This window comes from Zingiber officinale, chromosome 4A (assembly GCF_018446385.1).
Source record: "Zingiber officinale cultivar Zhangliang chromosome 4A, Zo_v1.1, whole genome shotgun sequence".
In the NCBI taxonomy this organism is placed as follows: Eukaryota; Viridiplantae; Streptophyta; class Magnoliopsida; order Zingiberales; family Zingiberaceae; genus Zingiber; species Zingiber officinale.
This window is the reverse complement of record NC_055992.1, coordinates 130,193,293-130,218,920: the sequence shown is the minus strand read 5'-3', so window position 1 is coordinate 130,218,920 and position 25,628 is coordinate 130,193,293.

Here is a 25,628-nt window from a genome sequence, read left to right as displayed (position 1 = left end):
CTTTGTGCTTTCGAGCTCCCTTCGTCGGGATGACCACACACGGGTGAAGACTGGCCGGAAAAGCCCTCGCCGGCGCCGAAGAAACCCTTGCTCACTGCTGCGGTTTCGTCCGAGATGGGAAGGCGCCGTCGGGAGAGAACGGAGAAAGGAAGATCGGGTTTTCTCAAGAAAGGGAAAACCTAATCCTTTTATAACTGGGTTTAAATTTTTGGTTCCAATTATAACTTAACTATATTTGTTCCCCTTCCTTTTCAAGAAAAACTCTTCTGACCACTTGGCTAGCTCGACCCGCTAAAGACTTGTACGAGCCGGAGGTCGCCGGGTCGAGCTTCCGCTCGGCCATTTTTCTGTAGCCTTTTTAAACCTAAGGTATTTCTGTATCAATTAGAACTTATATACATCTCGTTCCATAATCGTTCATGAAACACTTGCGGACCAGTTGGCTAGCTGGGTTCGGTTAAGGTTTGGTTCGGGTCCGAGGTCTTCGGTTCAAATCTCGGCTTGGACATTTTTTTGTCAAAACTTATTTCGTTTAGTAAAAATACCAAACGACCTCCAAAAATCACATAAAAATACTCTAAAAATTTCTAAAAATCTATAGAATATTTCTATAGCATTTTTAAATATTTTAAAATTAATTTTAGGACTCGAAATGAGGAAATTTGGGTTGTTACAGGACCGACAAGAGAGGGGGTGAATTGCCTGCAAATAAAAATACTCTCCTCAAAGCTTTCAACTTTAAAATAAAAGCAACAATTATAAAATTAAATTGAGCTAAAATAAAAATAGAGAAAACAGACTCGGTGTTTTACTTGGTTACAACCAAGATGGTTGTTTATCCAAGACAGTTGGAAAGCGCACTAGGAACGTCTCCTTCTCTGAAGATGGAGAAGTCTTTTACACTTAGAGCTCTTACAAGTTGCTTGGAAATGAAAATCAGAGTTGATTATTCGAATAGCTGTTCGAGGCCCCTTTATATAGGGGTTCCAGAACTTATTAGATCACCTGATCTTCGGGATCAGGATTTGACTCGAGAGGGATCGGTCGACCGAACCTGCTAAACCTGCCCAGCCTTCTGTCTAGATGCAGCCTCTCTAGATCGAGCCTGCGTTTGGTCGACCAATCACAGTGTTCGGTCGACTGATCAGGCAACGGTCTCCACCTGATCTGGCCCGATCAAATCGCTCGACCAGGTCTCTGGTTTATCTCCAATTCGGTCGACTGATAAGAAGGTTCGGTCGATTGATCACTTCACCAACGGTTGGTTGGTGACGTGTCACCAATAGCTGGTCTCTGATGATAGGGGTTCGGTCGACCGATAAAGATGTTCGGTCGACCGAACACTTGTCAAGTCAACTTCCTGGTTGACTTGCTCTGGTTCGGCTCGCTTGGATGATTGTGGCCAACCGGAATAGGGCTCACCAGAACCCAATTCCCGACCTTCTCCTCGAGCTGTCTTCCACCCCGGCTTTACGTCTCTCGAACATCGCGCACGTTCTTCTCGCCCATCGGTGTACTCTTCCGCAGCTATCTCGTCCTTCGGACGCACCGAGCCCGTCGGCTCCCTTCCCGTGCCGTCCTTCTCACCAACTACGTCTTCTACTCGACTTCCCACGCTCCTAAGTTCCTGCACACTTAGACACAGGGATTAAAAACAAACAGGACCTAACTAAACTTGGTTGATCACATTAAAATAACCACGGGGTCCAACAGATAGTTGAATTGAGAGTAGTTGTCTATGAAGCAAATAAAATATATTTGACTATTCCAAGATGCCTTACGGAATGATCCACACACATCTATATATATCAGCTCCTAAACATCACTACAATAATTTGCTTCCTTATTGCTTTTGTTAGTTGTCTTCTCTTTAATACACTCTATGCAAACATTAAAGTCTGACATGCTAAGGGAATTTAGAATTCCATGTGTTATTAACCTTTCTAGGTATTGTCTAGATATATGTCCTAAATGCATATATGATAACATTGATGAATTCTCGTCAGTCAATTTACGTTTCATACCTATATTATGCATAATCATGGTGTTAACTATAGGGGTTAAGGTATTTAATTTATAAAGCTTATCAACCAAGGAATCATTACCAACTAATACTGAATTTAAGAAAATACTAAACATTCTATTTCCAAATGAACAAGAATAACTTGATTTATCCAAATAAGAAATTGAAATTGAATTCAATCGAAAAGATGATATAATAAATATATTTTCTAAATTCAGAAAGACATTAGTTCATAAAAAAAGTCTAAAAACATCAATAAACTCTACTTTATCTTTCACCATCAAATGGAAGACGACTCTTGAGATAACCCTATATAGAAACACTTATGTAAGTAGTAGCACCGATATCTATCTACCAAGTGTTAGTGGGTACAATAGACAAATTGACTTCTGAACAAACAAAGTTGAGAAGTTTACCCTTCTTTACATGATAATTGGAGTATTTGGGATATTTGTTCTTCATATGACCTATTTTCTTGCAAAAGAAACAAATGGATTTTTTATCCTGTTTCTTTTGCTCTTATGGCTAAAATCTTAGAATCTATAAATTGCTTTCCCTTTCAGGTGTCTCGCGCTTCAGTCTCTCCTCCTCTTATACGCACTAAGCTATAAGCTCATTTAATGTCTAATTTTCCTTTTGAGTATTATAAGAAATATTAAAAGTAGTGAACTGTGCAAGTAGAGACATTAAGATAAAATGCACTAACATAAACTCAGACATATCGAGTTTAAGTGCTTTCAGACTTATGGTGATATTGTACATCTCCATAATGTACTCTATGATATTTCCATTGCTATTATACTATTGGGGAGCCCGACGATTGTTTGCATTAGACACGTTTTGCAAATGCGCAACATAAGATAAATAATAATTAAACTAATTATTAAAACACACGCAACATACACATACATGTTATAACATGCCAAACATAACCGCAATATAAAAATCTTATGACAACTAAATTATACCTACGAGTTCGATATTGAACCTTGTAGATAGTGTTTGCTAGCCTAGCAAGGCTAGCCTCCATCGGAATTAACAAGTAAGCCTAATGAGACTTGCCTCTACTCGTATCCACGTAGAGCAATCATCAAGACAACTTCACAAAGCCACGAGTTTCTGTTTCCGATAGATACTAGCCAAACATGGAAATGAAGTGATCCAAGAGAGGGATCACGACTCGACTTGATACCTGGTGGCTCATGGCAATCGAGTGGCACCAAACGAGGTGGCAGCGCCTAACGTTGGAGGCATTGATCGGTGATAGCGCCAATCGGTGGTGGCGCCGAATAGTAGAAATGCCTATTGGTATTGGCGCCGAATAACTATGGCCCCGATCGATATTGACACTGAACAATAGTGTCGCCAATCGGTATCGACGCCAAACAATAATGTCGTCGATCAGTATCGACACCAAACAATAATGTCATCGATCAGTATTGACGCCAAATAGTCTGTGGCGTCAATAGGTATCAGTGCTGAACAACAGTGACGTCGATCGGTATTGGCTCCGAATAGTCAGTGACGTTGATCAGTATTAGCGTTGAACAATCGTGGTGCTCCTTAGTTCCGCAACGACACAAAGAAGGTGTTGGTGCGGGAAGCATCTAACGATCGAACCTGAGTTTTGATAATGGCAAAGGATTCAAAGTTAAGGTGTGTTGTGATCTAACATGTTGAATGAGTATTTCAGGAAAAGTCCTAGCTGCGGTTAGGCAAAGGGAAAACCCTAGGGGGTGGTAACCCTAGGTCATAGGGGGTGGTAACCCTATGCGGAAAGTCTTGGCAGGTCGATGGCTTCAGGCAAAAGTCCTAGGGGGTGGTAACCCTAGGTGGAAAGTCCTGGTGTCGCGAACCAGGTGAAAGACTGGACTAGCCGGGAAGCGGATGTCCAGCAGAAATTCCGGAAGCGTCGAGTGCTGAGCAAAAGTCCAGTCGATCTGGAGGATCGCACTGGCAACAGGTAAATCTCCTGAGAGGAGTAGGTGAGGACGTGTTCCTCGTAGAGGGAACAGTAGGCGTCGGGTTGACCTAGGGTTTCCGGGGGGAAACCTGAAGTCAGACCCGGACAGTTCGAATGCTGTCAAAACTTTCATTATTATCATTCATTATGTTTCTGTGCTAACTTTGTTTTGTAGGGTATGTGTTTGGGACTAACACATTTTGCAGGAACAAAGGAGCAAGTTACAACTCGGATGAACAGTGTCCGAGGCGCCTCCATGGAGCTTGGAGGCGCCTCGGGTGCGAACCAGGAAAAGCCAGCGCAGAAGGTTGGAGGCGCCTTAGATGAAGTTCAAGGCGCCTTGGGTCGAAGGTTGAAGGCGCCTTGGGTAGGCTGAAGGCGCCTTGAACTGGATGAAGTTCGACCAAGTCTGTGCTGATCTCCGCGGGTGACTCGGCCTATTTAAGGCGCCTTGAAGGGCTTCAAGGCGCCTTGAACACCCTTTATAAGGGGTCTCGAGCAGCAACACCAGAACAACGAACTCCAAGCAATCCTTACGCTACAAGCTGCTCTAGAAACACCCAGAAGTGCTGTTACAAGTCCCCGACAACCCGGAGCTTCAGATTCTGCTACTTTATTGTTGTCGGTATAATTTGTTTTAGTTCTTTCAATTGTAATATCTTATTGTACATTTTACGAGCTTATAGTTGTTGCCCACGGAAAGCGATCAAGGATCGCGGGCCTTCGAGTAGGAGTCGCCTTAGGCTCCGAACGAAGTAAAACTTCTTGTGTCCCTCTGTGATTGCATTCGTTATTTCTGCTGCGTATATTTACTTTGATAGTTTTACGATTCCGATACGATCAAAATAGCCACGAGTGCTATTCACCCCCCCTCTAGCGCGTCTCGATCCAACAATTGGTATCAGAGCGGGGTCATCTTGAATCAGTGCAACCACTATTCAAGACAATTTTCTTTTCGTGGTTTTGTTCGGAGTCAATTAGAATTTAGCCTCATAGCTATATTCTAATTTCTTTTTACGAATCGATTTTTTTCCCGAAGTTGGTGCAACACCACTCGAGCTCGTAATTATTACTATTCTCTTCCCACACTACTAATCCAAGACTCAGTCTTGGAATAGATCTTGTTGTTTTTTGTTCTTTTAGATCTAAATGGCCCAACAAGAAGGATATAACACTGCTCGCCCACCGCTCTTCTCCGGAGATGATTTCGGAGATTGGAAGGGTCGGATGGAGGCGTATCTCCAGACTCACTTTGAAATCTGGATGATCGTCAAAACCGGGCTTCAACTGCCAACTGACGGTGCCGGCAAGCCACTACCGTACGAGAACTGGGACGCGAACCTTATCAAAAAGGTAGAAGCAAACGCAAAAGCAACGTATACACTTCAGTGTGGCTTAACGAATAAGGAGCTAAATCGCGTCGGCCCATTCTCAAGCGCCAAGGAGCTGTGGGAGAATCTGATTGAGCTACACGAAGGTATTCTTGATACGAAAATAGGTAAGCATGTTTTAATAAACAAATTATTTGAGCAGACTAATTCTATTCCGGCCGAGGAAGGTGTTGCGGTATTTGCAGGAACAAGCAAGACGAAGAAAGCACTAAAGGCAACTTGGTCCGAGTCATCAGATGAATCCGAATCGGACGAAGAAGAGCAAGCGAGCCTTCTCGCTCTACCAGTACTAGCACATGTTGTTGAAACCGAGTCCGAGTTCGAGCCCGATTCAAAAATCGAGAGCAAATCAGACACCGAGTCCGAGCGAAGCCACGGATTCGTATCCATTTCTGAAGGACCCAAAACCACTGTAAGTGCTCTAATTTCCAGTATTACCTTAGATGATTCAGAAAATTTAATTCCTTACTTATTAAAGAAGTTGGCTAAATCCAACGTCCGGGTTAAGTCGCTCCAAAAGGAGGTAACAACCCTCAAGGAAGCGACTGACTTGAGTGCTTTAACTGAGTCAGTTCAAATTGGAAGTTCAACTCAAGTCCAACAACTTGAGGAAGAAAATTCCAATATGAAAGCTCAAATTAAAGAACTCAAGAACACATTGGAACGGTTCACCTTGGGTTCCAAGAATCTGGATCTGATTCTTGGAAAACAGCGAGCCGTTTACAACAAAGCCGGACTTGGATTTAAGACCAAAACGAAATACAAATCGTATTTATCATTAGTTAATAGAAATAATATAAAGGTAGTCCAAGCATGGGTACCTAAGTGCAACTTGGTCAATCAAGTTGGACTTGGTCAATATTGGGTCCCGAAAGATCAAATACACTACCTCGATAGACCAGATCGAGGCTATGATCCAGGGGGAGCAAAAAGAAAAACAATCTTAAAAATTTAAAAATTAAATTTAAAATTTGAAATTAAATTCAAAATTTAAAATTCAAAATTAAATTTAAAATTTGAAATTAAATTCAAAATTCAAATTTTGAAATTCAAAATTAAATTTAAAATTTGAATTAAATTACAAATTCAAAATTCAAAATTAAATTCGAAATTAAATTAAAAAATTGAAAAATAGCTGGAGGATCCAAACTAGCTGACACCCCCAATTGAACTACCCGACAGGGTAACCCAACTGAAGTTTTTGGAGACCTTAAGGTTAGATAAATGGGTAAACAAGAGTAGACTACCCGACAGGGTAATTAAGGTTAGATAAATGGGCGAGGTTTAACTTGACCCACGGTACTGGTGAAGTTTTTGGATGATAGTACGTTAGGGAAGCTTGGGCATCGCATGTCTAGGAAGATATGGCTTCGACCTGGTGCATTTGGCCAAGTGGAACTGACCGAAGCTACCCTTAAATGGATCCTAACTAGTTAGACCAAGGTTTAGTATTAAGTTCAGTGGATAGGACTATTTGGAAAACCTCGAAGGCATGATTACTTTAATGAGTTCCTTGTGACTCACCATAGCCCAGAAGTTTATCCAAAGAATGCTTACTTGTTGAACCCAAAACTAAATCTAAATCTAACACAAAGTTAAACAAAACCCTTAAATTGAACCTCAATTCATCTCACAAAAATTATAGGATTACCGGATTGAAAACTTAGATCGGGTGAGATAACTAAGGAATTTAAAATTCAAATTAAACTCATAACTATAATTCTATAATCAATTAATCAATTTCAAAATCTTTTAAAAATTATTTTAAAACATAATTTCAAAATCATTGAAAAATCATTTCAAAACCATTTTAAACTTAATTTCAAAATCATTTCAAAATATTTTAAAAATTATTTTAAAACATAATTTCAAAATCATTGAAAAATCATTTCAAACTCATTTTAAACTTAATTTCAAAATCATTTTAAAATCTTTTCAAAACTTAATTTCAAAAATCATTTTAATATCTTTTCAAAACTTAATTTCAAAATCATTTCAAAATCTTTTAAAAATCTTTTCAAAACTTAATTTCAAAATCTTTCAAAATTATTTCAAAAGCATTTTAAATTCAAAATCTTTGAAAAATCATTTCAAAATCATTTTAAACTTAATTTCAAAATCATTTCAAAATATTTTAAAAATTATTTTAAAACATAATTTCAAAATCATTGAAAAATCATTTCAAACTCATTTTAAACTTAATTTCAAAATCATTTCAAAATCGTTTAAAAATCTTTTCAAAACTTAATTTCAAAATCTTTTAAAAATCATTTCAAAACCATTTTAAACTTAATTTCAAAATCATTTCAAAATCTTTTAAAAATCTTTTCAAAACTTAATTTCAAAATCTTTGAAAAATCATTTCAAAACCATTTTAAACTTAATTTCAAAATCTTTTAAAAATTCTTTTCAAAAATCATTTTAAAATCTTTTCAAAACTTAATTTCAAAAATGATTTTAAAATCTTTTCAAAACTTAATTTCAAAATCATTTTAAAATCTTTTCAAAAATCATTTTAAAATCTTTTTCAAAACTTAATTTCAAAATAATTTTAAAACCTTTTCAAAAATTAATTTCAAAATCCTTTGAAAAATACTTGAAAAACTAATTTCAAAATCCTTTGAAAAATACTTGAAAAACTTATTTCAAAATCCTTTGAAAAATATTTGAAAAACTAATTTCAAAATCCTTTGAAAAATATTTGGAAAACTAATTTCAAAATCCTTTGCTCCCCTAAATTTACTAGACTTACAAAAACATGGAATTAGCCCTGAAGAAAATGGAGATTTGAAGTTTGAGCATGCTCATACTTTAGGGCTCTGATACCTGAACAAAACAATCTGGATAACTTAAAATCTATTTAACCTCATGCTTGGACTTAAAGACCAGCTAAAATAAATAACCTAAATTAAACATTTAGTCACTCCCTCTTTGTATTAACAAATTCTTACTCCTATCTTTTCAAAATTAAGTTTTAACGCTAAGTACCTTTTAAACTGAACCTACATTCTCAAAATTCATTGTTTGCAAAAGGCTTAGCTAAGTGGTTCATAGAGCAACTTTCAAATTTTTTTTTCAAACTTAGCCAACCTTGAAATCTAACGTTATATATTATTGCTAAGATATTTTCTAGGTTACCCTTCAGATAGTTTTGCTAAATTTTAACTCAGTGCTTTCAAAATTTTAGGTGAAAAGTTATTTTTCAACTTAGCACTTATCCTGTTTTTTTATCTAATTTATTTTTCAAAAAGAAATATTAAAACTGGCTTATTTTTTTTGATAAAGGCAAAGGGGTGTTGGTTGCTACTCGAAAAACCTAGAGGTTCCACTGTACAAAAATTTTGTACAAAGGTCTGAACCTTTTCCTAGCTACCATGTGTTCTTTTAAATTAAATTTTGGATCGCCTGCGGAACTTAACACGTTTGATCCAAAACTTAATCTATTTGTTCTTTAAGGTTTAGACTTGGATCTCCTGCGGAACTTAACACGTTTGATCCAAATCACCTAAGTTATTAATTCCATTAAATATTAATTTCCATAATTGGTTCCCAGTACTGACGTGGCGAGGCACATGGCCTTCTTGGATATGGGAACAACCACCACCGACTAGACAAAACCTTTTATGGAAAGCTAATATTTAATTTCCTAAAATAACTTTAGGTCAACCAAAAAGAACAATCAAATCACAAGGAAAAGAAAAATAAAAGAACACAACTTCGAAAAACATATTCGAAATACTAGAATCGTAAGCCTCTTGTATTTGGTATTATTTCCATAAATAACTAGCATGATGCGGAAAGGAAAAATTACTAGTTATACCTTCTAAAAAAAACCTCTTGATCTTCTACCGTATTCCTCTTCTAACCTCGGACGTTGTGTGAGCAACGATCTTCTGAGATGAGAACCACCAAGCACCTTCTTCTTCCTTGCAAGTTTCGGCCACCACAATTCTCCAAGAGAAGTAGAGGTCCGGCCACCACCACCAAGCTCCAAGGGATGCAAGAAACAAAACCACCTTTCTCTCCTTCTTCTCCTAGCTAGAACCGGCCACCATCAAGAGCTCCAAGAGAGGTTGCCGCCGGCCATAAGAAGAAGAGAAGAGGAAGAAGCTAGGGCCGGCCACCAAGGAGGAAAAGAGAGGAGAAGAATAATAGAGTTGATCACCCGTGAAGGCACCTCTACCCCCTCTTTTATAATCCTTGGTCTTGACAAATAAGGAAATTTTAATAAAAAATTCCTTAATTCTTTTGTCATAAAAAAGAAAAATTATTTTAATTAAAAAACAATTTTCTTCTTTTAATAATAATGATCGGTCACTTCTAATTCCCCAAAACAAGGAAAATTTAATTCACACAAGAATTAAAACTTCCTAATTTGTTTCTAGAAATTTATAAAAATTTCTCCAATAATTTTTATCCCTTCATGATAGGTTAATAAAAAGGAAATTTTATAAATTAAAATTCTTCTTTTAAACATGTGGATAATTTCCAAAAGGAAAGTTATCTCTAAAAATTAAAATCTCTTTTCAATCTACAAATAAGGAAAGATATCAAATCTTTTCTTAATCTTTTGTAGAAACTAATAAAAGAGAATATTTAATTTTTAAACTTCTCTTTTAAATTATTATCATGGTTAAAAAGGAAAGTTTTTCTTAAAAATAAAATCTCCTTTCAATCTACAAATAAGGAAAGATTTCAAATCTTTTCTTAATCTTTTGTAGAAAGCTTTAAAAGGAAAGATTTAATTTTTAAACTCTCTATGATATCCACATAAGAAATAATTTTAAAAAATCTTTTTTAATATGATGTGGCCGGCCACCTAAGCTTGGGCTCCAAGCTATTGGCCGGCCACCTTAAGGCCAACCTTTAGGCTTGGCCGGCCCTAAGCTTGAGCTTCAAGCTTAGCTTGGCCGGCCCATATTGGTTGGATAAGAAGGTGGGTATGTGGTGGGTATAAATCTCTATATACAAGAGGCTACGATAGGGACCGAGAGGAGGAATTGGTTTTGGTCTCCCGATGAAATTAAGCTTCCCGTGTTCGCCTCGAACACACAACTTAATTCCATCAATAATAATTCATTCCACTAAAGAACTATTATTGAACTACCGCACCAATCCCAAATTACATTTTGGGCTCATTCTTATTATGAGTGTGTTAGTCTCCCTGTGTTTAAGATGTCAAATGTCCATTAATTAAGCGAGTTACTGACAACTCATTTAATTAATATCTTAGTCCAAGAGTAGTACCACTCAACCTTATTATCATGTCGGACTAAGTCCACCTGCAGGGTTTAACATGACAATCCTTATGAGCTCCTCTTGAGGACATTCTCAACCTAGATCACTAGGACACGCTTCCTTCTATAATCAACAATACACACTATAAGTGATATCATTTCCCAACTTATCGGGCTTATTGATTCATCGAACTAAATCTCACCCATTGATAAATTAAAAAAATAAATATCAAATATATGTGCTTGTTATTATATTAGGATTAAGAGCACACACTTCCATAATAACTGAGGTTTTTATTTCTTTATAAAGTCAGTATAAAAGAAACGACCTCTAATGGTCCTACTCAATACACTCTAAGTGTACTAGTGTAATTATATAGTTAAGATAAACTAATACCTAATTACACTATGACCTTCCAATGGTTTGTTCCTTTCCATTATGGTCGTGAGTTACTGTTTATAATTTATAAGGTACTGATAACATGATCCTCTGTGTGTGACACCACACACCATGTTATCTACAATATAAATTAATTGAACAACTACATTTATCATAAATGTAGACATTTGACCAATGTGATTCTTATTTCTAGATAAATGTTTATACCAAAAGCTAGGCTTTTAGTATACACTCTAACAAGGGGGAGAATAAGAAAATTCAAAAGTAAACTTTAAAAGTAAAAAGTAAAAATTTAAAAAGGAAACCCTGTATTAAGGGGGAGCTTCACAAAAGTTTAAGTGTTAGCTTAAGTTAGGCGTTGATTTGATTTTATATACTTAGCTTGCTCACTTAAAACCTTTTTATGCATTTGTTTTTACTTAACTTTGAATTTGGGTTGCCATAATCAAAAAGGAGGAGATTGTTGGTGCGGGAAGCATCTAACGATCGAACCTGAGTTTTGATAATGGCAAAGGATTCAAAGTTAAGGTGTGTTGTGATCTAACATGTTGAATGAGTATTTCAGGAAAAGTCCTAGCTACGGTTAGGCAAAGGGAAAACCCTAGGGGGTGGTAACCCTAGGTCATAGAGGGTGGTAACCCTATGTGGAAAGTCTTGGCAGGTCGATGGCTTCAGGCAAAAGTCCTAGGGGGTGGTAACCCTAGGTGGAAAGTCCTGGTGTCGCGAACCAGGTGAAAGACTGGACTAGCCGGGAAGCAGATGTCCAGCAGAAAGTCCGGAAGCGTCGAGTGCTGAGCAAAAGTCCAGTCGATCTGGAGGAAAAGGTAAATCTCCTGAGTGGAGTAGGTGAGGACGTGTTCCCCGTAGAGGGAACAGTAGGCGTCGGGTCGACCTAGGGTTTCCGGGGGGAAACCTGAAGTCAGACCCGGACAGTTCGAATGCTGTCAAAACTTTCATTATTATCATTCATTATGTTTCTGTGCTAACTTTGTTTTGCAGGGTATGTGTTTGGGACTAACACATTTTGCAGGAACAAAGGAGCAAGTTACAACTCGGATGAACAGTGTCCGAGGCGCCTCGGGTGCGAACCAGGAAAAGCCAGCGCAGAAGGTTGGAGGCGCCTTAGATGAAGTTCAAGGCGCCTTGGGTCGAAGGTTGAAGGCGCCTTGGGTAGGCTGAAGGCGCCTTGAACTGGATGAAGTTCGACCAAGTCTGTGCTGATCTCCGCGGGTGACTCGGCCTATTTAAGGCGCCTTGAAGGGCTTCAAGGCGCCTTGAACACCCTTTATAAGGGGTCTCGAGCAGCAACACCAGAACAACGAACTCCAAGCAATCCTTACGCTACAAGCTGCTCTAGAAACACCCAGAAGTGCTGTTACAAGTCCCCGACAACCCGGAGCTTCAGATTCTGCTACTTTATTGTTGTCGGTATAATTTGTTTTAGTTCTTTCAATTGTAATATCTTATTGTACATTTTACGAGCTTATAGTTGTTGCCCACGGAAAGCGATCAAGGATCGCGGGCCTTCGAGTAGGAGTCGCCTTAGGCTCCGAACGAAGTAAAACTTCTTGTGTCCCTCTGTGATTGCATTCGTTATTTCCGCTGCGTATATTTACTTTGATAGTTTTACGATTCCGATACGATCAAAATAGCCACGAGCGCTATTCACCCCCCCCCTCTAGCGCGTCTCGATCCAACAGAAGGGTTTGGTCGGCTGCTAGAGGGAGAGGAGAAGAGAGAGGACAGAACAAAAATCTAACCTTTAGGTTTTGATTCAATTCATTAATTTTTCTCTTGAATCTATGTCAAATAGATCTCCTATCGGGTTTAAAGAGTGAATCTAAACCCGTTACCGCTAGCCCACAATCCAAACCAATAGCCTTAAGTTTGGTTCATGAACAAACCATGTTGGTTCAAAACCAAATCACTTGGTTCAATAACCAATACCCCTTTAATTAAAACCAAACTAATTTAATTTATAATAAATCAAATAGGGTCAAATTCATCTTCAAAACATGTGGTTCATCCGCGCTTCCGTTCCGACAAAATATCTTTTATATTTGTCCTTCATCTAATCTAACTAGACTTAATCTATCTCGATCTGAGAATTTAATTCTCAAACTCATTTTAAGTCTTTCGGATAAACTCTTAGTGCATGTGATCTCATAGGTTCTTGGTTTATGTTGGTTGTCTATAATTAATAATTAATTATGGATTGATCATGAGTGATACTTAGTAGTACATCATGATTCCTAATTAACCATAAAATCATAGTTGATTCTAAAACCACTTCTGAATCCTTAGCAGCTACATTGAGTCGTATCTTGTTTATTTCACTTGCATGGTACCCATTTGGTTTAAGACATGTTTTAAGTGTCAAATCACTAGGCTGACTACATCATATCTAGCCCAAGTTATACTTCCTCATCATGTGGATTCAAATTACTTAGACATGTGTTCAAGAGTATCATACTCTTGACATGTAACACTTTGACCCAAGACTTCGAGTAATAATCTTAATAAGTGGTCATAGGGTATACGTCTCTTTATGGAAGGAGCAGTGATTCCTTTATGGGTTATCTAAATATCTTCAGACTCATTGACTTATATGTTGGTGCGGGAAACATCCGACGATCGAACCTAAGTTTTGATAATGGCAAAGGATTCAAAGTTAAGGTTATGTTGTGATTTAACAAGTCTATTTAAGTGTTTCAGGAAAAGTCCTAGCTATGGTTAGACAAGTGAAAACCCTAGGGGGTGGTAACCCTAGGTCATAGGGGGTGGTAACCCTAGGTCATAGGGGGTGGTAACCCTAGGTCATAGGGGGTGGTAACCCTATGCGAAAAGTCTTGGTGGGTCGAGTGCTTAAGGCAAAAGTCCTAGGGGGGTAACCCTAGGTGGAAATTCCTGGTGTCGCGAACCAGGTGAAAGACTGGACCACCGGGAAGCGGAAGTCCAGCAGAAAGTCCTGAAGCATCGAGCACCGAGCAAAAGTCAAGTCGATATGGAGGATCGCACTGGCAACTGGTAAAATCTCCTGAGTGGAGTAGGTGAGGACGCGTTCCCCGTAGAGGGAACAGTAGGCATCGGGTCGACCTAGGGTTTCCGGTCGAAAATCTGAAGTCAGACCCGGACAGTCCGGAGACTGTCATCATATTCTATTATCATATCTATATTGTTGTTTTGTGCTAACTTTGTTTTGCAGGGTATGTGTTTGGGACTAACACTTTTTACAGGACCAAAGGAGCACAACTTAGCCTCGGATGAACAGTGTCCGAGGCGCCTCCATGGGGCTTAGAGGCGCCTCGGATGCAAAGCTGAGCTGGCTGCGAAGCAAGCTTGGAGGCGCCTTGAAGGAAGCTCAAGGCGCCTTGGACTGGTGGATGAAGGCGCCTTGGAGAGCACAGAAGGCGCTTTGAAGGGATAAGTCATGACCAGTTCAGGCTTGATCCACGCGGGCGACTCGGCCATCCTAGAGGCTCCTTGGATGGATTTCAAGGCGCCTTGAGCACTGCATAAAAGTAGCACTCGACCAGCAACTTGACAGAACTTCCTCTAAGCAACCTTTCTTTAATGTGCTGTCAACGAGACGACCCAGAAGTGCTGCGAATACTTCCCGACGACCCGAAGCTTCAAATATGATATTTCCGAAGTGTCGTTGGTATTTTTAATTACTGTTTTAAATTGTATTTAGCTTGTAATAATTTCGTGCTTATAGTTGTTGCCCACGGAAAGCGATCAAGGATCGCGGGCCTTCGAGTAGGAGTCGCTACAGGCGCCGAACGTAGTAAATCCCTTGTGTTTGTGTGTTTGTTGTTATTCCGCTGCGTTTATTTACTCGATTGCTTTTACAATTCCGAAACGAACGAAATAGCCGCGAGCAATATTCACCCCCCCCTAGCACTTCTCGATCCAACAATTGGTATCAGAGCGGGGTCGTTTTGAATCAGTGCAACCACTATTCAAAACATTTTTTTCATGGTATTTTCAGATTTTTCGGAGTCAAATTAGAATTAGCTTAATAACTACGTTCTAATTGTTTTATCGAATCGGTTTTGCTCGAGGTTGGTACAATACCACTCGAGCTCATTTTCCCTTATTTCTCCCACACTGCTAATCCAAGACCCAGTCTTGGAACCGGTTTTATTGTTTTTGTCGTTTAGGATTTTTAATGACCCAACAAGAAGGTTTTAGCACCGTTTGCCCCCCACTCTTCTCCGGAGAAGACTTCGGATATTGGAAGGGGCGAATGGAAACCTTCCTCAAGACTCAGTTCGATACGTGGATGATAATCAAGATCGGACTACAACTGCCATCCGACGAAGACGACAAGCCAACACCCTGCGAAAAATGGGAACCGACCCTAATCAAAAAGGTGGAAGCTAATGCCAGAGCAACCTGCACCCTCCAATGCGGACTGACCAAGGAGGAACTCAACAGAGTTGGACCATTCTCCAGCGCAAAAGAGCTTTGGGAGAAGCTGATCGAACTCCACGAGGGAACCTCCGACACAAAAGGAAGTAAACGTGACTTGTTGCTTAATAAATTGTATAACCTAAAAATGCAGGAAGATGAGACGGTCTGTCAACTCTATGCACGGATACAAGACATCCTCAACTCTCTCCACGCAATCGGTCAAAAGGTCGAGAATAGGGACATCATAAGGTATGCACTTAACTCTTTTCCTAGGAGTACATTGTGGGCATCAATGGTAGATGCCTACAAAGTCTCCAAAGATTTATCTTCAATTAGATTAGACGAGCTATTTTCAGAATTCGAGCTTCATGAGCAGACTAATACACAACCTTCCGAGAAAGGAATTGCTTTGCTTGCAGGTACCGGTGGAGCTCGCGAATCAAGATCACGACGAAGAGCCAAACAGGAGCCGGAAGCAGAAACCGACTCAGATGAAGAAGACAATGAACTAACCATTGAACTCATGAACCTTGTGAAAAGACTCTACAAGAAGAAGAAAGGTTCAACAACCGGGACTTAAAGAAGGCGGTCCAATCCAAGAGGCTCAATCGAATTCTAAGGTAAAATTTGAGGTGATCTGCTACGGATGCAACCAGAAGGGGCACATCAAGGCCAACTGTCCTAACCAAAAGGAAGCAAAGAAGCAGAGAAGGAAGAAGGCCCTGAAGGCGACATGGGATGAATCTTCCTCAGAAGATGACGACGAAGAACTCGATCAGACGAGTTTACTAGCGCTGATGGCCCGGGACCAAATCAACCTGTCCGAGAGTGAAAGCGAGTCAGAGGCCGAGTTTGAGCGAAGCCACAAATCCGTATCCGTTTCCGAAGGGCCTGATCCCTCTGTAAGTATCTCTCGACTCAATAATTTAGTTAAGTATTTGTTACGAAAATTAGCTAAATCAAACCTTAGAGTCAAGTCACTTCTAAAGGAAGTAGAAGTCCTTAAAGAAGTGACTAACTTCGAATCTTTGACTGAACCAGCAGACTGGAAATTCAACTCAAGTCTAAAAACCTGAAGAAGAGAATTTCAGCCTGAGAATTCAAGTCAAGGATCTGGAGAAAACACTAGAACGGTTTTCTTTAGGTTCCAAGAATCTTGACCTAATTCTTGGGACACAAAGAGCCGTTTACAATAGAACTGGTCTAGGATTTAAACCAAAGAAAAAATATAAATCTTATTTATCTCTTGTACAAAGAGCAAATAAAAAAACAGTCCAAGCATGGGTCTCCAAGTCCAAATTGATTAATCAAGTTGGACTTGGCCAATATTGGATCCCGAAGGATCAAATACACTACCTCGATAGACCATATCGAGGCTATGATCCAGAGGGAGCAAAAAGAAAAACAATATTAATAAAACGAACATAATTAAAAAAATTTAAAATTAAATTTAAAATTTAAAATTAAATAAAAAAATTAAAAATTAAATTAAAAATTTAAAATTAAATTCAAAATTAAATTAAAAATTAAAAAATTCAATTAAAAATTTGAAATTCAATTAAAAATAAAAAATTAAAAATTAAAAATTTAATTAAAAATTCAAAATTAAATTAAAAACTCAAAATTCGAAATTCAATTCAAAATTAATTCAAAATTAAAAATAAAATTCAACTTAAATCAAATAAAAATAGAAGGAGGATCCAAAATAACTGGCACCCCCAACTAAACTACCCAACTGGGTAACCAAACTTAATTTACCCGGCAGGGTAACCGAACTTTACCTACCCGGCAGGGTAAATTGGGTTAGATTAAAATGAGCTAGGTTTAACTTAACCCACGGTACTGGTGAAGTATTGGATGATAGTACGTTGGGGAAACTTAGTCATCGCATGTCTAGGAAGATATGACTTCGACCTGGTGCATTTGGCTAAGTGGAACTGACCGAAGCTACCCTTTATGGATCATAATCAGTTAGACCAAGGTTTTGTACTAAGTTCAATGGGTAGGACTATTTGGAAAACCTCAAGGCATGATTACTTTAATGATGTCCTTGTAACTCACCATAGCCCAGAAGTTTATCCAAAGAATGCCTGCTTGTTGAACCCAAAACTAAACCTAAATCTAACACAAAGTTAAACAAAACCCTTAAATTGAAACTAATTCATCTCACAAAATTATAGGATTCCCTGATTGAAAATTTAGATCAGGTGAGATGACTAAGTAATTAAAATTAATTCAAAACTAAATTCGTAATCAAAATTAATTCAAAATTAATTAAAATTAATATTTTTTAATTTAATTCAAAAATTAATTAACTTAAATTATTTTTTCATTAATTAACTTAAATTATCTTTCAAAAATTAATTAACTTTAATTATCTTTCAAAAATTAATTAACTTAAATTATTATTTTTCAAAATTAATTAACTTAAATTATTATTTTTCAAATTAATTAACTTAAAATTATCTTTCAAAATTAATTAACTTAAAATTATTTTTCAAAATTAATTAAAGTAAAATTATTTTTCAAAATTAATTAACTTAAAATTATTTTTCAAAATTAATTAACTTAAAATCATTTTTCAATTTAGTTAACTTAAAATTATTTTTCAAAATTAATTAACTTAAAATTATCTTTCAAAATTAATTAACTTAAAATCATTTTTCAAATTAATTAACTTAAAATTAGTTTTCAAAATTAATTAACTTTTCAAAATTAATCAACTTAAAATTATTTTTCCAAATTAATTAACTTAAAATTATTTTTCAAAATTATTTAACTTAAAATTATTTTTCAAAATTAATTAACTTTTCAAAATTAATCAACTTAAATTATTTTTTCAAATTGATTAACTTAAAATTATTTTTTGAAAATTAAATTAACTTTTAATATTTAATCTAAAAACCTAGTTAATAGAAATTAATAACCTCTCAAAACTTAAACTTCTTCAAATGATAAAAAAAAAAATATAAATATAATAAAAAACACGTGGCGCCTGAACAGAGGCGCCTCCCACACAAGGGAGGCACCCTCAACAACGGCGGGAAATCTCCCGCCGACCTGATTAAGGCGCCTCGGACCATCAAGAAGGCGCCTCCAAAGGCGCCTTAAGGAGCCTTTAAGGCGCCTTCATTCCGCGATTTTTCCACGAACAGAAAGCTTCTTCTGTTCGTTTTCTGCCGAAACTCAACACAAAGTTCTCGTGCGATTTCTCCCCAACCAAGGCACCTTCAACCCATCTCTTCCTCCTTTAATCCTAGCAATGCCTCCTAGGTATACTCTAAACTCTTCTCAATCATCTATTACATAAATTTCGTGCTAGTTTTGCTATTTTTCTTGTATAATGTCAAAAATAGGAAGCGTCGCATTGTGGATCCTACACCAGCTAGGGCCCCTTCCACGGACCCTAGATTCCCCTCGAAGCAACATAGGATAGATTTTGCTAGGTTCACCTTTGAGTCCATTAAACCTAGATATATTGGTAGGGAATTTTTATCCCAATTTTGTCTACCCGCAATCCAGATGATAGACTACTATCATCTAGATAAACTGGTTGACTGCACCACTACAGTAAATCAAGACCTGTGTGCCCAGTTCTATCACAACCTTGAAAAGGTTGATGATAGCACCTATTCCACCAGAGTTGGTGGCACTGACCTTCAGTTTACTCCCTCCCTGCTTTGCACTAGCTTAGAGCTTAGGGAGTCCCAGTGTACATTTTTGTGTTACTCGAGTAGGGAGCTACCTTTCGGTGATCCCTATTCCCACATTACCTTAGATGACATCTACATGCATTTTTTTGGGGAGGAGAGACTCTTTGGCCTGACTGAGTTCAGGTCTACTCTTCTTCGAGTTCAAAACTATGTTATGTACAGAGTCCTGACAGCATGCATCCTACCCATCACATTTTGAGACGTCTCAAAGATGCGACCATCCCACTCATTCTTTTTGTACGCCCTTAGCAAGCGCCTAGATATAGACATTGCACTACATATGTTTCATAACATCATTCAGGCATCTAGTACAGTCACGACTGGAGTGATTCATATGCCCTACTGTCATATCCTGACCCAGATATTCTCCGGCTCTAGGATAGATATTAACAGAGGGACACTCATCCCACTTACCATTTATGATGAGTTAGGTCAGCGTAGTCTTAGATTAGCGGGTGCAGAGGTCACTGTCGAGGGGATTCTGGCATGGAAGGGCCGACCACCGCCAGTCGCTGCTCTTGGTGCTCCAGAGGCCGAGGACGTACCAGGTGAGAGTGAGGAGTGGCCCGACTTCCTGGCAGAGGACTTTTTCTCAGATCCTTCCACCTCTGCCGGACCCTCCACATCCGTCGGTCCTTCGACTTCGGCCCCTCCTTTCGTTGAGGATAGACTTACTCGACTCAAGATCCAGTCTATTCAGACGTGACGGGCTGTGCTAGATAGCCATCGCTTCCTCCGATCTCTCCGATCCGAGATAGCTGCAGGGTTCGCGTCTCTCCGAGGTGAGATACAGCGCCAGGGATAGCCTCAGCCGGCACCCGAGCAGCATCTTGCACCACCTCCAGTTGACGACCCTCTAGCTAATGATCCCGCTCTTGATGATCCTGCCTTCTGAGACTATTACTTGATGTATTTTGGACAGACACCTATTTGTCTTCTTAGACTGTATTAGTATTTGGTTGACTTCTACTTACTCATGTTTATTAGTTTTTAGTTGTTTACTGAAATAGAAATGTGTTGGGTAGAATAGTTTTTTTTAATCAGTTTCCTACAATTTTTTTTCCCTTACCTTTTAAATTCTAGGAAAATATTGGTTTTAAAATCCCATTTTCTTAGAATTTTCAAAAGTTGGACTTAGTTTAGGCTCTACCCTAGAAATCATGTTCCCCTAGATTTAAGCCAGAGCATCTCACAAACACCTAGGTATACCTTGCTTGTGTTTGAAATACATAGAACGACGTGAGATGCATAGGGTACAGCCTGGACTCCAGTATGCTTATATCTGTGCATCATTATGAGTCTGGGCGTTAAATACTTTATTAACAGTAATCAGTTTAAGTCATCCAACCTTAGTCAAATCTAACTGGACCAAAAGACTTAACTTGACTAACCGAGTGAAAGCTGCTGCCCTCTAGACAATCAGCAAGTAGCTAAAGGTTAGACAGTTGGTGAAGGAAATGGAGATTTTAAGATTGAGCATGCTTGTACTTTAGGGCTCTGATACCTGATCAAAATAATTTGGATAAGTTAACAACTATTTAACTTGACTCATGCTTGGACTTACGGACCAACTAAATTTGATTAAATAACCTAAATTAAATATTTAGTTACTCCCTCTTCGTCCTAAAATTTAATAAGTTCTTACTCCTATTTTTTCAAAATTAAGTTTTTAAAGCTAAGTACCTTTTTAAACTGAAACTACATTTTCAAAATTCAATGTTTGCAAAAGGCTTAGCTAAGTGACTCATATAGCAACTTTCAAACTTTCTCAAACTTAGCCACCTTTATAAATTTTTACTAAAATACTTTTCTAAGTTACCTCTTAGATTCATTCTATACTTAGCTAAAAGTATTAAAAAGTATATTTCTTTACTTACAAAATTTAACTCATTGCTTTCAAAAGATTTCTGCTAAGTAAAAAGAGACTTGAAATTTTTTTTTCAAAAATAATTTGGCTCCAATTTTTTTTTAAAATCTAGCTAAGTTTTTCAAAATTTAGTTAAGTATTTTTTCTAAAAACAACTAAGTTTCAAAAGTGGCTAAAGTCATCCTTCGAAGTCAACCATATATTAGCCTTTTAAACTTAGGTGAAAAATATTCCTTTTAAGTCCTCTTTCTCCCGTAGCTAACAATTTTTCTCAGTAAAATTTAATTATAAGCTAAGTGTTACACAAGCATTTTTACCTTCTTTCAAAGCCTAAATCTGTTTTTTCTAAAAACTTAAAACTTGCTTTCAACTGGCCTATTTTTTGATAAATGGCAAAGGGGGAGAGTAGGGAAATTCAAAAGTAAAAGTCTGATTCAAAGCCCTGTATTAAGGGGGAGCTTCACAAAGTTTAAGTGTTAGCTTAAGTTATGCTTGTATTTGAATTTATATACTTAAGCTTGCTCACTTAAACCTTTTTGATATATTTATGCATTTGTTTTACTTAGCTTTGAATTTGGGTTGTTATAATAAAAAAGGGGGAGATTGTTGGTGGGGGAAGCATCCGACGATCGAACCTAAGTTTTGATAATGGCAAAGGATTCAAAGTTAAGGTTATGTTGTGATTTAACAAGTCTGTTTAAGTGTTTCAGGAAAAGTCCTAGCTATGGTTAGGCAAGTGAAAACTCTAGGGGGTGGTAACCCTAGGTCATAGGGGGTGGTAACCCTATGCGAAAAGTCTTGGTGGGTCGAGTGCTTCAGGCAAAAGTCCTAGGGGGGGTAACCCTAGGTGGAAAGTCCTGGTGTCGCGAACCAGGTGAAAGACTGGACCAGCCGGGAAGCGGAAGTCCAGCAGAAAGTCCGGAAGCATCGAGCACCGAGCAAAAGTCCAATCGATCTGGAGGATCACACTGGCAACAGGTAAAATCTCCTGAGTGGAGTAGGTGAGGACGCGTTCCCCGTAGAAAGAACAGTAGGCGTCAGGTCGACCTAGGGTTTTCGGTCAGAAATCTGAAGTCAGACCCAGACAGTCCGGACACTGTCATCATATTCTATTATCATATCTATATTGTTGTTTTGTGCTAACTTTGTTTTGCAGGATATGTGTTTGGGACTAACACTTTTTACAGGACCAAAGGAGCACAACTTAGCCTCGGATGAACAGTGTCCGAGGCGCCTCCATGGGGCTTGGAGGCGCCTCGGATGCAAAGCTGAGCTGGCTGTGAAGCAAGCTTGGAGGCGCCTTGAAGGAAGCTCAAGGCGCCTTGGACTGGTGGATGAAGGCGCCTTGGAGAGAACAGAAGGCGCCTTGAAGGGATAAGTCACGACCAGTTCAGGCTTGATCCACGCGGGCGACTCGGCCATCCTAGAGGTTCCTTGGATGGATTTCAAGGCGCCTTGAGCACTGTATAAAAGGAGCACTCGACCATCAATTCGACAGAACTTCCTCTAAGCAACCTTTCTTTAACGTGCTGTCAACAAGACGACCCAGAAGTGCTGCGAATACTTCCCGACGACCCGGAGCTTCAAATATGATATTTTCGAAGTGTCGTTGGTATTTTTAGTTACTGTTTTAAATTTTATTTAGCTTGTAATAATTTCATGCTTATAGTTGTTGCCCACGGAAAGCGATCAAGGATCGCGGACCTTCGAGTAGGAGTCGCTACAGGCTTCGAACGAAGTAAATCCCTTGTGTTTGTGTGTTTGTTGTTATTCCGCTGCGTTTATTTACTCGACTACTTTTACGATTTCGAAACGAACGAAATAGCCACGAGCGCTATTCACCCCCCCTCTAGCGCTTCTCGATCCAACATTATATTCAATCATCCTGTACCCACACATTCATGGAGATGTATCGATGAAGATGTCAAAGTATAAGTCTTCGTGTGACTTGAATATCTCAAGTTGAAGAAAACTTACACTTAAGTTGCAATAAGATATTCATTGATATATTCATATATGTATAGAACTATATGAAGTCTCATGGCAGGTCACTCCAATGAACTAGTTATCCTTAACTAGTATCTAATGTCTCCAACCGGTTATGAACAACTACTTGGATAAATCAAGGAGTATATAACATGTGCTAATCTCTCAAAATCAATGATGTTCGAACTCATCAATTAATCGACTAGGGAATATTTCAATACATTCATAATTACACATATAGAGATACTCATTAGTTATGATTTAATTATAAGTTCTCTCATGTTATAAATCATATTAAGAATATTTAGTAAATGAGTTTAAGATCCAATCATATACATAAAGAATGTATATTTAAATAGTAAATCTTTATTATCTAATAAATAGTATATTACATATCGCGATTGTCATAAGATATCTCTAAAATATAACATATATCAGATGATCACCAATTACGAAAGAAGTATGGTGGTCTTGACCTTTTCGCTTGCCATGAAATGGTCTGCTAATTAGCTTAGGAAACTCTTAGTATATTCTCTTTCAATTACAAAGTCTTTAATTGGTGTGGGAATGCCCCTAGGGCGTAGTGTAGACAATAAACGTATGACATCTTTGGTATAATAGCTAGGGTTTGATTTTCAAGAACTGATAACTTGAGGTTTATCCCAATATGCATCTAACGCCTGTACCTGTATTTACCTCCCTCCATATCTATGAGGCTAACACTAGGGGTTCGTTAATGTAGCAGATCTACATTTTTTTTAATGGTGTGGGAATGAAAAGTCTCATGATATTTAGACACATATGGTTTGATCGCTCCTACTTTTCAAATTCAACCCTTTGCTCTATAGTGCTAGCACTGGTCAAGGATGTGGGGTGATCATGTCTCAATGTATAGTCTAAGTCCATGCAGTTTAAGACTACAATAACATACTCTTTCCATTCGATAAAATTCGAACCAATTACGATGAGGATATTATTAATATTGAAATTACATATTACACTAAAATTAAAAGAGTGAAAATAATGTAAGTTCACTTTAATTAAAGCTAAGAATATGTATAAGTACCAATAATAAATCATGAGATTATACAAATAAAATAAAATTTTAAATGCATATAAAATGAACTCTTTATGAGATTCTAAATACAGCATTGCATTTTACTCTATTGACTAAAATAAAATTTATTAGTGATACTCTATAATATAACTTGAATTTTAATTGACCACATAATGAGTTTTTATTTGGGTTGACCCATTATATGCATAATTCGACACTTTATATGAGTTATATTTGGTCTATAGCTTATGATAACTTTAATCTGCCACACAATATATCTTCCTTTGGGTTGACATATTTTGTGCATGATCTAAACAAAAATAAATTTTTGCCCTTAGTTATAGACTACTCTTAATCATATATCTGACATAAAAGTAATTTTTCTTTGAGTCAATTATAGCATAGATATACATCTATTGACACAAAATGTACTAAACCTACCTAATATACCTTCCTTTGGATTGACATAATAGTTAAATTTAGTAGCACATGTGTAGATAGACCTAAGAAACTCCTAAGAACTTTAACCGAACAGATAAGCACTTGATTAACCTTAATATCTTAAGTTTTAAGTGTATCAGTCGATTGATACTATATAATAATCAATCAGTATGACTTAATCGATCTGAGAGTCTATTGTATTCAATTTCATGATTAGCAATCGATTGGTCACTGTCGGTGCAAGTTTCACTAGAATTAAACCTGAGTTTTAATATTGTCAAAGGTTCAAGTTAAGTCTTGTTGTGATCTAACAAGTTGACTAAGTATGCAGGTTATTTTCTCAACCGGGAAAGACCTACCTGGAGGCTAGGCAGGAGAAGTCTTAACAGATTATGGAACCTAGGTGAAAGTCCAAGTGGGTCGAGAGGACTCGATGCTTGGCAGTGTGATCGAGAGGTCTGGAGGACCGAAGATCGAAAGAAAAGTCCTGGCGCCGATCAAGGCTAAGTGAAAAGTCCTAACAAGATCCGGAGGACCGATGTTTGGTAGGTAGGTTGAGATAAATAACTAGAGAAGCGATTGTGAGGTCGGGTTCCTAAAGGGAACAACCTAAGGTCGCTGATCCAACTGAAGAAATCGGGAAGGTTTCCAAGTTAAGATCAAGACAGTTGAATTGTCTATTATTACTACTCATATATTTTATATAACTGTGCTAACATATGTTTTGCAGGATTATATTGTCTAACACTATTTTATAGGTTATGTCATGATTGGTCGACTGAATGCAGGGAACAGTCGACTGAACCAAGTTGACTCAGCACAGATCAATTCAATCAACAACGATTAGAAGCAAAAGGAAACTACACTGATCGGTCGACCGAACCAGAGGATCGGTCGACCGAATGATCAACATTAAAGGCACAATAAATACAAATCTCAGAAAATCTCGACAAACAGGGAAGGAGCCCGTTCGGTCAACCGAACCCTTAATGGTCATTAATTGTCGAAGATCGAATCAGCATCGGATCTCAGTCAGGAAGGGAGCTGGTTCGGTCGACCGAACCTAGGGATTGGTCGATCGAACATCGATGATTCTTATAAAAGAGAGCTCGAGGTTCGAGGCTGAGTACAACT